This window comes from Macaca fascicularis, chromosome 16, assembly GCF_037993035.2.
Source record: "Macaca fascicularis isolate 582-1 chromosome 16, T2T-MFA8v1.1".
NCBI lineage: Eukaryota > Metazoa > Chordata > Mammalia > Primates > Cercopithecidae > Macaca > Macaca fascicularis.
Window position 1 is genome coordinate 80,064,455 of NC_088390.1, and position 13,126 is coordinate 80,077,580.

At 49.7% G+C, this 13,126-nt stretch overlaps 1 long non-coding RNA gene across 2 annotated transcripts; it reads right to left on the reverse strand.

The window, feature by feature from the left end:
- Positions 1–2,415: 2,415 nt before the first annotated feature.
- Positions 2,416–10,251, reverse strand: LOC135967760 (uncharacterized). Of its 2 annotated transcripts, XR_010581984.2 has the most exons (3): positions 10,035–10,251; positions 6,639–6,695; positions 2,416–2,736 (listed from the first exon to the last, which is right to left on the reverse strand). It is a non-coding gene; the product is annotated as an uncharacterized lncRNA (long non-coding RNA). The 2 variants fall into 2 exon arrangements; XR_012426431.1 differs by lacking the exon at positions 10,035–10,251 and having other exon boundaries at positions 6,639–7,820.
- Between the last annotated feature and the right edge of the window lie 2,875 nt (positions 10,252–13,126).

Sequence of the window (13,126 nt, forward strand, 5' to 3'; positions counted from 1 at the left end):
CGCAGAAAGACCCTGCACTCAGAAAGACCCCCACACTCAGCGAGACCCCCGCACTCAGAGAGACCCTCACACTCAGAGAGACCCCCACACTCAGAGAGACCCCCACACTCAGCGAGACCCCCACACTCAGACCCTCACACTCAGAGAGACCCCCACACTCAGCGAGACCCCCACACTCAGAGAGACCCCACACTCAGAAAGACCCCCACACTCAGAGAGACCCCCACACTCAGAAAGACCCCCACACTCAGAAAGACCCCCACACTCAGAAAGACCGTTACACTCAGAAAGACCTCCACACTCAGCGAGACCCCCACACTCAGAGAGATCCCCACACTCAGAGAGACCCCACACTCAGAAAGACCCCCACACTCAGAGAGACCGTTACACTCAGCGAGACCCCCACACTCAGAGAGACCCCACACTCAGCGAGACCCCCACACTCAGAAAGACCCCCACACTCAGCGAGATCCCCACACTCAGAAAGACCCCCACACTCAGCGAGACCCCCACACTCAGAAAGACCCCCACACTCAGAGAGACCCCCACACTCAGAGAGAACCCCACACTCAGAAAGATACTCGTGCTCAGAAAGACCCCCACATTCAGAGGGACCCCCACACTCAGAGAGATCCCCACACTCAGAGAGACCCCCACACTCAGAAAGACCCCACACACAAAAGGCTTTAGTGGTCTGCTGTTGCCGTCCTGAGATTCTTAATATTTTTTGAATAAGGGGCGCCACGTTTTCATTCTGTCCTGGTCCCCACAAAGGACACAGCTGGCCCTCCCTGAGGTGCTTGTGAAAACCCACATTGCTGGGTCCCTCCCCAAGAATTTCTGACTCAGAAGTTCCCAGGTAAGAATTTTGAGAATCCTCAGAGCCAGTGGAATGGGGTAGCACCGGAGGATCCCAGCAGAGGGAAGGCTCGTCCAGACGAGCTCTGTGGCCTGGTCAGAGCTGCTGCTGCTTCCGAGTCAGAAGTCAAGAGGGTGCAAGGGGCAGCTCAGCTCAAACCTTTATTTCTGAAAGGGCCAGAAAGCCCAAAGGCCAGCGCTGGCTTTCAATGCATGGGAAGGAATTGAGGGTGAAGGTTTGAGAACGGACACACACAACCCGAAAGAGCAGATCTCAGGAGGTGTAGGCAACTCTGGGGTGGAAAACGGAGTCTGAAATTGGCTGCTGGGTGGGCATGGTGGCTCACAACTGCAATCCCAGTGCTTTGGGAGGCGGAGGAGGGAGGATTGTTTGAGTCTAGGAGTTTGAGGCTGCAGTGAACTATGATGGCATCACTGCCCTCCAGCCTGGGGACAGAGCAAGACCCTGTGTCAAGAAAAATATTAGGACTATAAATCAAGGGAAACTGAGTCACATGAAGCAGTGTACCTGCACCTGCCCCATTCGTTCAGGAGCGAGTTGTTCAATGAGGGCTACTTGCACTCTAGAGAAAGGTTAACGCGCTGTCTGTTGGATGCACTGGCCAGCAGAATGGTGAGTGGAAGGTTTTAAGCTCCCAGGACATAAGATGGTGGAAGGCTGGAGTATCCCATAACCTTAATGGTAGGCCAGAGTCTTCTGCCTCGAGGAGGTTGTGGGACTATTTTTAACATGTTTTCCACTACTAAATGAGTTCTCAGTGGTCTGTGTTGGAGGCTGAATCCCGCTATTTAAGAACTGTTTCTTCTGTTTAAAGGAGGGCGTTCTTAACTGGAGATTACAGACCTCTTGAGAGTCAACGGATGTGCTCCAGAAGGTCCACGTGCCCTGCGGGAATTGTTTGTGAAATTTAGTGTGTGTTATAGACACATATTTTTTCCTGGGGAGAGGATCTGCAGCTTTCAGATTCTCAAAGGGTTCTGTGACCCCCTCACAAAAGGATTTATTGAAATGGTTTGTCTGAAAGGGGGATTATTCAGGAAATAGTGTCAGACTAACTGGCCAACCCTTCGAAAAAAAATAATAAAGCAGGATCCTCACCTAACTCCTTATACCCAAATACATCCCCGATGGGTCAAGGATTAACATATTAAAGAAAAATGAAGCAATAAAAGTTCCGGAAGACATTTGGGTAAATATATTTACAATGTTGGAGTTGGAAACCAGTTTCCAAAGTGGGAAACGAAAACCAGAAACCACACAGGAAAAGAATGATCAATCTAGTTCAGAAAAATGAAAGCATCAATGTGGGTAAAATCAAGACAAAAGACTATTGAGGTCAAAAGACAAGGGGTGAACAGGAAGTCATATTTATAGCACCAATCATAGATGAGAAGTCAATTTATTAAGTTACGAAGCATTTAGGTAACCTGTAAGAAAAAAATTAAAATAACTAAATATAAAGATGTACCTACAATGTGGGTAGGCAGTGAACACTGAAAGAAAGAGAGCCAATGAAAAGATTAAAGAAATGTGAATGGATGCCAAAAATTGTATTACCATTTTTTAACCTCACAGATTGGCCAAAATTTATATTGACAGTGTTTTATTATATGGATGTTTTATATTTTATTTAGTCTTGCATTTGCTATTTGGATTGCATCTGATTCTCAGGTATTAGAAACAATGTTGTCAAGAACAATTTTGTAGTTAAATCCATCATAATTTACTTAAATGCTTGAAGGATCACTAACATTTAGCATCACATAGCTGATCTTGTCCCTTCCAAACAGATCAGAGTATCCAGGCTGGAGCCAGGGTCATCGCACAGTGTTGTAGCCCTCCTGGGAATGGTAGCCCTGGATGTCGAGATGGAAAATGTGGTAAATTATATTCAGTGAGTGTCCATTATGTGCAAAGTGTGTGCTGGGTACTTTTGAAAAATTTTATTTTATTTAAGACAGAGTCTCACTTTGTCACCCAGGGCGGAGTGCAGTGGCATGATCTCGGCTCACTGCAACCTCCACCTCCCAGATTCAAGCGATTCTCATGCCTCAGCCTCCCGAGTAGCTAGAATTACAGGCATGCGCCACCACGCCTGGCTAATTTTCTTGTATTTTTAGAAGAGACGGGGTTTTACCGTGTCGGCCAAGCTGATCTCGAACTTCTGATCTCAAGTGATCTGCCCGCCTCCACCTCCCAGAGTGCTGGGATTACAGGAGTGAACCACTGCTCCTGGCCCGGTACTTTTGAATATATTAGCCATCTCACTTCATAACAAGAAGAAATCAAGCCAGCATTTTTTCCCCATTGTACAGATGCAAAAACAAGATCAGAAAGGTTTAGTAATTTCCCCCAGACTGCACAGTGAGGTAAGACGCAGGCCACTCTGGCCGAAAGCCGGTGTTCTTCTCGCCTCGCCAGCCGTCTGCTGAGAGCAGCAGCAGGTAGTTGGTGTTGTACTTCTGGAGGGTGGGGAGACTAGGAGGGAAGAAAGTCACTGCCAGGGAGGCGGAAGGACCCCCAAAGACAATTTTGTCCCTATTTACAATTTTCCCAAAGGTTGTCCCTGTCCCCTGGGTGCCCTGATGTGTTTTCTTCAAGGGAACATTCTGTGTGGGAGGCTCAGAGGTTGTCTCTGCGAGTTTGTACAAGGAATGGATGATAAATAGCAGTGGGCCTTGCTCTACCTCCCTGTGCCTTGTGACTTTTTAGGTGCATTTAGATGGGCCACCCAGGTTGACTCGAAGCTTTCAATACCCATGTGTGCATGCAAGCTTTCATAGAGCTCAGCGACGGAAAAGATGTTTCTCCATTCCCTCTGGTCCCAGGCAATTCAAAACCTTTCTCATCTGATTGCTCTTCTTAACCCTTCTAATTGCTGTTACTTTGCTGTTCTTCCCCTGCTAAGCCAGCCGACTCATCGTCCCTACCTTCATACTCCACCAGACCAGTCCCCACACCAGGTCACCCAATTAAGTAACCGTGTTCAGGTGAAAGTCTTCACAAACCGAGCGCAGGTACCGTGTTACCTTTTTTTTTTTTTTTTTTTTTTTTTTTTTGAGACGGAGTCTCACGCTGTTGCCCAGGCTGGAGTGCAGTGGCGCGATCTCGGCTCACTGCAAGCTCCGCCTCCCGGGTTCCCGCCATTCTCCTGCCTCAGCCTCCTGAGTAGCTGGGACTACAGGCGCCCGCCACCGCGCCCGGCTAATTTTTTGTATTTTTAGTAGAGACGGGGTTTCACTGTGGTCTCGATCTCCTGACCTTGTGATCCGCCCGCCTCGGCCTCCCAAAGTGCTGGGATTACAGGCTTGAGCCACCGAGCCCGGCCTCCGTGTTACCTTTTAAACACATTCTGAAGACCTAACGCTGTCAGAAGGAGTCTGGGGGCTCAGAGTTGATTTTCTAAGAGGAGCCTCTACTCTTAAACCATACCGTGTCTCCAGAGCTATAGCCAGAGGAGATGAACTGTGATTCTGAGAAAGCAGAACTATGAACCAGTGTAAGCAGAGAGAGGAACCGTCTGGCCCTGTTAGTGGCAGATACGAAGTGTCCTTACTCTGCTATTACTCAAAGGTGGTTACCAGTTAAAATTATCCCCCCAATAGTTGGCTATTTCTTTTCTTTTCTTTTCCTTTTTCTTTTTTTTTTTTGAGACAGAATTTCACTATGTTGGCCTCCGAGTTGAGGCCAGGTTGGTCTCAAACTCCTGTGCCTCAGGATCAAAGGCCTCAAGTGATCTGCCCTCCTCGGCTTCCCAAAGTGCTGGTATTACAGGCATGAGCCACTGCGCCCAGTCTTATTTTTTTGTATTTTTAATAGAGACAGGGCTTCACCATGTTGTCCAGGCTGGTCTCAAACTCCTGACCTCAAGTGATCCAACCTCCTTGGCCTCCCAAAGTGCTAGGATTACAGGCGTGAGCCACCACGCCCGCCTCATAGTTGGCTTTCTAAAGACATGAAAACACGGTGAGCGATAGTGTAGAAAGTATCAAATGACTTTTTAAAATGTACAGATTCTTTGACGCCCCCCGCACAATTTTGCTCCTACGAATTTATCTTAAGGAAAGACTCCTATTTGTACAAAGATCTATGTACAATATGTTCTTCTCAGAATCTTCTATAGTATTGGAGAAATGGAAACCAACCAGTTGTTCAATAAAAGGGACTGACCAAGAAAATGAATGTGGCTATTAAAAGCCATGTTGTAAGAAAGATAGTGATGTGGCAGAATGGTCATAATGGACTAGGATCAGGGGAAGGGGGCATGAATGATAGGGAAAGCAGGCTAGAAAATAGTATGTACAATGGTACGTGCGTTTATAAAGAAAAAAGACTGGGAGGAGAGAGAAAGAAGGCTAGAAATCTTTGTAGCAAAAATGTTAAAGAGCTTTTCTCCAGGGTAGAGAATTATGAGCAATTTTTCTTTTTCTTGTGCTTTTTGGTTTTCCACTTTTGCTACATTGAGCTCCTTTGTAATTAGGAAAACCATGTTTTTAAAAGAGGTGGTTTTGTTCCAGGTCCTTTGGTTCAGGATTCTGTAGTTGCCACGGGCTGTGGTGAGAGCCTGGAGGTGTCTGCTCAGGGAAGAGCAGCTGCCAGGTGGGGTCCGGGATGCAGGTGGCTATGCAAGCGGCTCAGCTTGTAGGAGAGTTGAGCTTGGCTCATGGATTCTCCTCCCATGATCGCTTTTCCCACTTCCCCGCCTCCGCCCCCCACCTCCCCGCACCGATCCCACAGGGGACAATCAGTATCCCAAATACCCAGCCTGTTAGACATAGTGTCTGATCGAAGATCGAGTTCCTCGGATTAATGCTGGGTTGAAAAATGGCCCATAAGTCCCCAGAGATGGAGCAGAGCTGGAGTGGAGCTTTGAATTTATAACCCAGCCTCCCAGCGCTGGGCCTGGACACCACACAATTTTGACAGATGATTCTCATGAGAAACTTTCAGTTTCCATTTGATTATGGGCCCATAAACACAGATTGCAATTGAGCAGAGTTAGGGCTCTGCCTGGATTGGACCTGCCAGGGCTCAGGGAGCCTTACTGGATGGCTCTGGCCTGCCTGTCACCTGCTGGTTCTGAGCTGCTGCCTGCAGCTATGCATGTGTTGAGATGTGGCTGTTGGATGTATCCACATGCATCTCTTATGTGGGCATCTGCCTCTCCCATTAGCCTGGACAGGGATGTGTCTTTCCAATGGATCATCCAGTCGTACCATCTTTGGGTGGTAGTTGTGCCTGCTGGTTATAGGAGGTTTCAGCTAACTCTGGTTTAGGGTTGACCATCTTGCTTTTACTTTTTCACTCACTCACTCACTCATTCATTCACCATTTGCCATTACTGAGCAGCTCTCATGTGTTAGAATATGGACTTAGTAACACCAGGCAGACTCAGGGATACCAAGAATAAAGTCTCACTGCTAGCGTCAGAGGAGTCACACTTAAGATAGTGTCACATATGCATTAATTTAGAAAAACGTTCAGGGAGCTAAGAGAACACAGAGGATGAACCCCTAGGCAGGAGGGAGAAGCCAGCCTGGGCTACCAGGAAGGGAGGCTGTTCACTCAATTCATCTCAACAAGTGTCTGGAGCAGCTGCACTGGGCTAGACCCCCAGAGGATTAAATATAGACAGTGCAGTGGCATAGGCTAGACCCCCAGAGGATTAGATAGAGACAGTGCAGTGGCATAGGCTAGATCCCCTGAGGGTTAGACAGAAATGGTGCAGTGACGTTGTTCCTACCTCCATATTGCTTACCATTGTCGAGTATTTCTTCCAGCATTCCAGGGTAAGATTGCTTCTTGCTCACTCTCCCTGCGGGGAAAATATTAGCAGCTGCTTCAGGACCCTTGAGCACAGGGACAAGACAAACCGATAGCAGAGGGACACCTGCGGGGTCTGGAGTCTTCAGCTGGAATGAATTCAACAAATATTTACTCGCCTTATGCCAGGCACTCTTCAAAGCACTGGGCAAGCAGAAAAGCCAAAGAGGCAAAGTCCACATTCCGCTGGGGAGAAAGAGAGAGAGACCATCGCCGAAGGCGCACATGCGTAGGTAAGTGGTCAGGTCCACATTCCACTGGGGAGAAAGAGAGAGAGATCATCGTCGAAGGCGCACGTGCGTAGGTAACGGGTCAAGTGCAGAGAAGCGCAAGGAAGAGACTTCCGTCAGAGAACAGCTGAGAGAGGACGGAGGGCAAGGCTATGTTTATACACAGGCAGAAACGACAGCAGCTTGGATTGTGGTGGCAACGGAGGAAGTGGCTGGAGGGGACCGGACTGTAGATGCATTTTGAAAGTAGAGCTTTTAGAGCGAGGGGTGTGGGAGACAGAGAGGAGTGGAGGATGATTGCAGGGGTTTCGGCTTGAGAACTGGGGAGCGAGCTGCTGTTTATTGAGGTGGAGAAAACTGGGAGAGGAACAGGTTTGGGGGAAGCCAAACCTGTTATCCTATAACTGTGGCACTTGATGGCTGTCCTAGGAGACTCTCACATGCTGCCCCCCACACCCCCACCTCATAGTTCCTGACTGGTGCTGTGATGTGCCCTGTCTTTTCGTGACCCCTGCATCGGCCTTTCTTCCTTGGCTGATGCACCATTTGCACTGCCCTCTGTGCTGCAAATGTAGCGGCCAGGCTTTTTGCACACCTTTTTGCTCAGGCCCAGGTGCTGCTGGGAGAAAATGCCTGTTCTTCCAGGGTTCCCCGCCTAATGTAAGCCATAGCATGCTGCCGCTCAGAGCCCCGGGTGACCTTCCCGTCCTGGGCACAGGAGTCAGGCGATTCAGCACCAGCCCTGGGCCCTGAGGCCTGTGGATGCCGCTGCCTCTTGTGCCGTGCTGCGCGCAGTGCCGGCTCCTTGTCCATAGAAACGTCCGGGCCCACCCGTGGCTTGCGAGGCCTCCCGCCCCCGGTCTGGTTTGCACCAGCCTCTTTTGTGTACCAGCTGCTCTGGCCGCCGCTCTTTCATCCCTGCTTCTGGGAGGGCCTGGCTCCGCACCCTGCGCAAACACATCTGGACTGCTTCAGACCGCATGACAGGAACAGCTGCTGCCAGAAAGCAAAGGACACAGCGGCCCTTTTGTAATCACTGTTGATTGTCTCCAGCCGTAGGGCACTTGTGTTTTGGTCTTGGATTTAAGGACTGCCAAGATGTTTCTAGGAGCATATTATTGCCCCAGGCCTGGCCGTGCCTTCTGTGGTCCAGGTGGCAGCAGGAAAGGGTAGAGGCATTGGGACCGAGCAAAGAGGCTCCTGTAAGTGTCTGTCCTGAGGCTTCCACCTTCTAGGATAGGACAGGGCACACAAGGAGGAAGAAGGCAGCAATGTGGCTGTCACCCACCGTAGCCACTTGCTGGCGTGGCTGACACCAGCCCTGGGCCCTGAGACAGCAGCCACTTCAGGCCTTCGGGCCCAGGGCTGGTGCTGAATCTCCTGTCTCCTGTGCCCAGGACAGGAATGTCACCTTGGGCTCTGAGCTACAGTGTGCTGTGACTTGCGATAGACGGGGTCTGGTGGCTTCCATGGTCTCCTGTTGACTCCACCTGCCAGTGTCTGCATCTCTTTGCCTGAGGGCTTTTTCTAAAGCTGTAAAAGTTTGCTTTGTCAGAAGAGGGGAAATGAATATCCCCCACCAGAGCAGCCCTCAGCTAGTGGCTGAGGGGACTGGGTGTATAAATACCCCAGCTACCTTGCCCTCAGCAGGGAGGACTTGGAGGCATCTGTTCTACAGGTCACCAGAGGACCCCGGAGGATTAAGCTCCAACTGCCAGCATGGGTGCTGGCTTGATCCCCTGCTCCTCCTCCTCCCCTGCTGCCTGTCCTCCCTGTGTACCCTCCTGCCTCCCTGGCAGTGGTCCTGTATCTCCTGAAGGTACACAGGATCCTCCTCTCAGGACCTGCTTTTGGGCGAACCCGAACTAAGACCAGTGACAGCAAAGGTCTATGGATTTAGGGATTGTTTTTAGGGCAGTTCAAACAGGTACCAAGAACCTGTGGGACGAACACATTAAAAGTGGAACTGCCCAATAGTTTTACTTAGAATCAGCTTTGAATGTACCTCAGGTTCAGAAAAAGTGCACAAAATCAGCCCTTTATAAGAAGCAACCCCACTGTCACTGAAGGAAGGGGTTCCTCTGTCTCTTTCATCTGCCTTCATACAGGAACATTTTAGACCATTTAAACCTCCATATTCCCGAGTCAGAGATTTGGGCTGAACCTAGGAAGCTATTTTGACATCATATAGGACTATACTGAGACAAAGTCTAAGGGAAAAGTGGAGAGGTCCGTCCGGAGGCTTAGCCTCAGTGTGGTATGTGGACATGGTTCCTTCATTGGCTGCTGTCACTGGTGAAGTGGAATTCTGGGGTCCAGAATTCTTTAGCTTCACAATTCAGCCAGTGGGATTATTTTCTGGGTAATCATGACATCAGCCACGGTTCATAGAATCAGGAAGGTCAATCTTTTTTTTTTTTTTTTAGATGGAGTCTCACTCTGTTGCCCAGGCTGGAGTGCAGTGGCGCAATCTCGGCTCACTGCAACCATTGCCTCCTGGGTTCAAGTGATTCTCCTGCCTCAGCCTCCCAAGTAGCTGGGATTACCGGCAGGCACCACCATGCCTGGCTAATTTTTGTATTTTTAGTAAAGATGGGGTTTCACCATTTTGGTCAGGCTGGTCTCGAACTCCTGACATTGTGATCTGCCCAGCTCCTGATCTGCCCACCTCAGCCTCCCAAAAGTGCTGGGATTACCGGCATGAGCGTCCGTGCCTGGCCTTTTTTTTTCTCTGAGATGGAGTCTCACTTTATTGCCCAGGCTGGAATGCAGTGACACAATCTCAGCTCACTGCAACCTCTGTCTCTCAGGTTCAAGTGATTCTCCTGCCTCACCCGAGTAGCTGGGACTACAGGTGCCTGCCACTACACCCGGCTAATTTTTTGTATTTTTAGTAGAGATAGGGTTTCACCATGTTGGCCAGGCTAGTCTTGATCTCCTGATCTCGTGATTCACCACCCCATCGGCCTCCCAAAGTGCTGGGATTACAGGCATGAACCACCGTGCCCAGCCAGGAAGGTCAATCTTTTCGCTGACAGTACGGGAGTCACACCGCAGTGACTTAATTGCCACCTGTACCTTACCCACTCCCCCAAACTCACCTTGTACTCATGTTCCTGGATGAACTAGCTTTGCAAATATCAGCCGTGTGTTTCCATCCTGAAAGCCCATCCTCTGCATCCTTTATGGAGCTGACCTGAAATGGCCAACATGGAGGACCGGCCCCTTCTGGATCAGATGAATTTCAAATCAACATGATTTGAAAGAGCTGAGAGTCAGCACACACATGATCTCTCATCAGCCGCTGGCTGGAAAGACACATAATAAAGGATTCGGCAGAGCTTCTGATACCGCCGGCTTTGCGACCTTGTGAGGCTTGGGAGAGGAGCCTGGTTCTCATTTGAACAGATGGGCCTGTTTGCAAATACTTCCTCTGATACCCGAGAACACACAACATCCTGTCTGAGGTGGGTGGTTGTGACTGAAGAGACCAAACAGACCTCAAAGAAACACCTGCCACAGAAGTGGCAGCTCTGACTGTGGAGCCGAGAAAGCTTCGGCATTGCTGCCTCCCTGTCTAAGGGTGAAATTCTACTTTTATATATATATGTATCTACTTTAAGTTCTAGGGTACATGTGCACAATGTGCAGGTTTGTTACATAGGTATACATGTGCCATGTTGGTTTGCTGCACCCATTAACTCGTCATTTACATTAGATATTTCTTAAGGGTGGAATTTTTTAACAAGCAGGCCAGAGTAAGGTTCTGAGAGTAAGAGGCAGAGCCAGCCTCCCTGCTGTCCTGCCTGAGAAGCTGGGGGCTGAGGTCTGATGGAGGAAGACAGGACAGAGAGGGGCAGGAGGTCCAAGTATCCTTTCGGATGTATCACAGCGGTGCCTGGTACCGGGCAGGGGCAGACCATTTCTCCAAGGGCTGATGCTCTTCTGAGAAGGTATCTTGCCCACCCAACTATCTCTTGGTCCCAGACTTGTCCAATTTTCTTCCCAATAACCAGCAGCCAACACCGTGCCCTCTTTGCAGTGAGACTGTACTGCAGTTGGAGAGAGAGCCCTGTAGGCAATGCAGAGTATTCCCAGGGTCACTCCCAAACATTCATTCAAGCATGGCACTAGGCCAGGGCTCTGCAGAGAGAGATACCCTGAGACTTCTGATACCCTCTGGGACGAGAGTGACAGATACCAGTCAAGGATCTCACCAATTCATCTCCCGTGCCCCAAGCAGATGTAATTCATGATATTCCTATGTTCAACTGGGACACAGCCTCAGAATCCTTCATACTCCAATCCAGCAGGCAGCCACGAATGCCGAGATCCAGAGCTGAGATGCAACATGCTTTCCACATCTTCCCTGGGGACTTACAGTTTAAAACGGATTCCCTGACACCAATAACCATGCAGCAGATATGCAGATACCTCGATAAGAAAGGTCTTTGTGATTTATAATAGCAGATATAATCATTTACCCTGCCTAAAAGCTAAGGGTTTTTACCACACTGTGAGGTTTCGAAGCAGAGTATCACATGATTCGTGTTCCTGAATTTGACACTGGGGAATCCTCATCTGAGTTGAGGAGGATATAGCAATCTTCATTAGCCACTCTCAGGGGGTCTCTGCCCAGGATACAGGATCCGGACAGAGAACAAAGCAAAGAGGACCGATGTCTCCATCCTCGGTAGCATCTCTCCAATCTGCTCCTACCCCTCTGGCTCTCCTAAGCTCCCCTCAAGTAGGTGATCAGGTAAATTATCCTCTAAACTAGGAAAGGTACTATTAATAATTACATCACAATAACAGGTAAACCGGGAGGTGCCTCAGGCAAACAGGAAAGTAGGATCCCCATGCCCACAGGCCCTCTACTTTTGTATGGGGAGGTGCATCTTGTATGCCGGATGTGTGTGTAGGGGTGGGTGTGATTTGGTGGGTGTGCTATAGGGTGCTGAGCAAAAGCACATCCTTCTCCTGCCTAGGGATCAGTCCCTTCCTCAGCCCTGTGTCCCCTCTGGCTTCGCCTGCCAAGGCTCTATCAGGTGTGAGAGTACGGATCGATGGAGCTCCTGGCTGAGCTGATGAGGCTCCCAGGGACTAGAGCAATTAATTAAACCTCTTCCCAGCTCTCAGCACAAGCCCCGTGCCTCTGCCAGAGCCTTTTAACTGCCACTGGAATGGGCAGCTCTTAAAATCAACGTCCTTCTCTTAAAATCAACATCTTGCTCAGCAGTGCTAGGAGAGGGAGGCTGGAGAAGGCATGGAGCTGGCCTGTCCAGCAGTCCCCACCTCCCATTTGGGGCAGGTCCCAGGAAATGCTTCCTTCCAATAGCTTCTTCACTGCTGTGCCCACTTTGGGAGTTTTTGCAGCTATGAGATTGTTGACAAAATGCAGATAGCCACACATGGGAGACGCTTCTGAGATCTTAGAGCCCAGCTGAAGATCCCTGAGGGAAAGGGGCTTTCTGGACACCCAGGTTTCCTGGGAGGGGAAGGATGTTCCAGCTCTGGTCTTGGCCGATATCACCATGGATGAACGAGACCCAGATCTAGCTGCTCCAGGCGCTGTGGGGCATGGGACAGAGGACGCACACAGCACTGGCTGTGGAGTCCTGTTGTGAGCATCCCTGTTGAAAGAAGTAGGCAGGAGACTCTCAGGACCAAACAGATAGAGCCCAAATAACCTGGAAATAAATTGCATGAAGAGCCCTGGGCCAGGCCTTCAGGAGCCAGGGCCCAGGGGAATCGGGCTGTCCAGAGCAGCCTCTGTGAGAGCTGCTGGGGATGCAATGGTCTTAAAGCTGCCTCTTGACTCTGAGATTCCAGACTTTGATTCTGCAATGGACTCAAACCCAGCATCCAATGCGGAACAATAGCTGTGCTCTTGCCCTCCCTGACCCCACAGAGGGATGCAGTGGCACAGTTCTGTCCACACAGCCAATAACGCGAAAATCACCTCTATTTGGAATGCATTAGGATTCCAATTTACAACAAATTTTCTTTCCTAAACTCGCTTGGCTTTGCAGACATGTGTCTCTGACAGCAGAACGAGGGCAGGGCCCCTGTGTGCCAGGCCAGAAAGAGGGACCTGGCAAGGAGTCCTGAATTTTCAGGTGAAAAATCTGCTTTAGGCAAACTGGGAATGAATGCTGATGTAACTTGGCGTGTATGTGTGTGCGTGTGCACG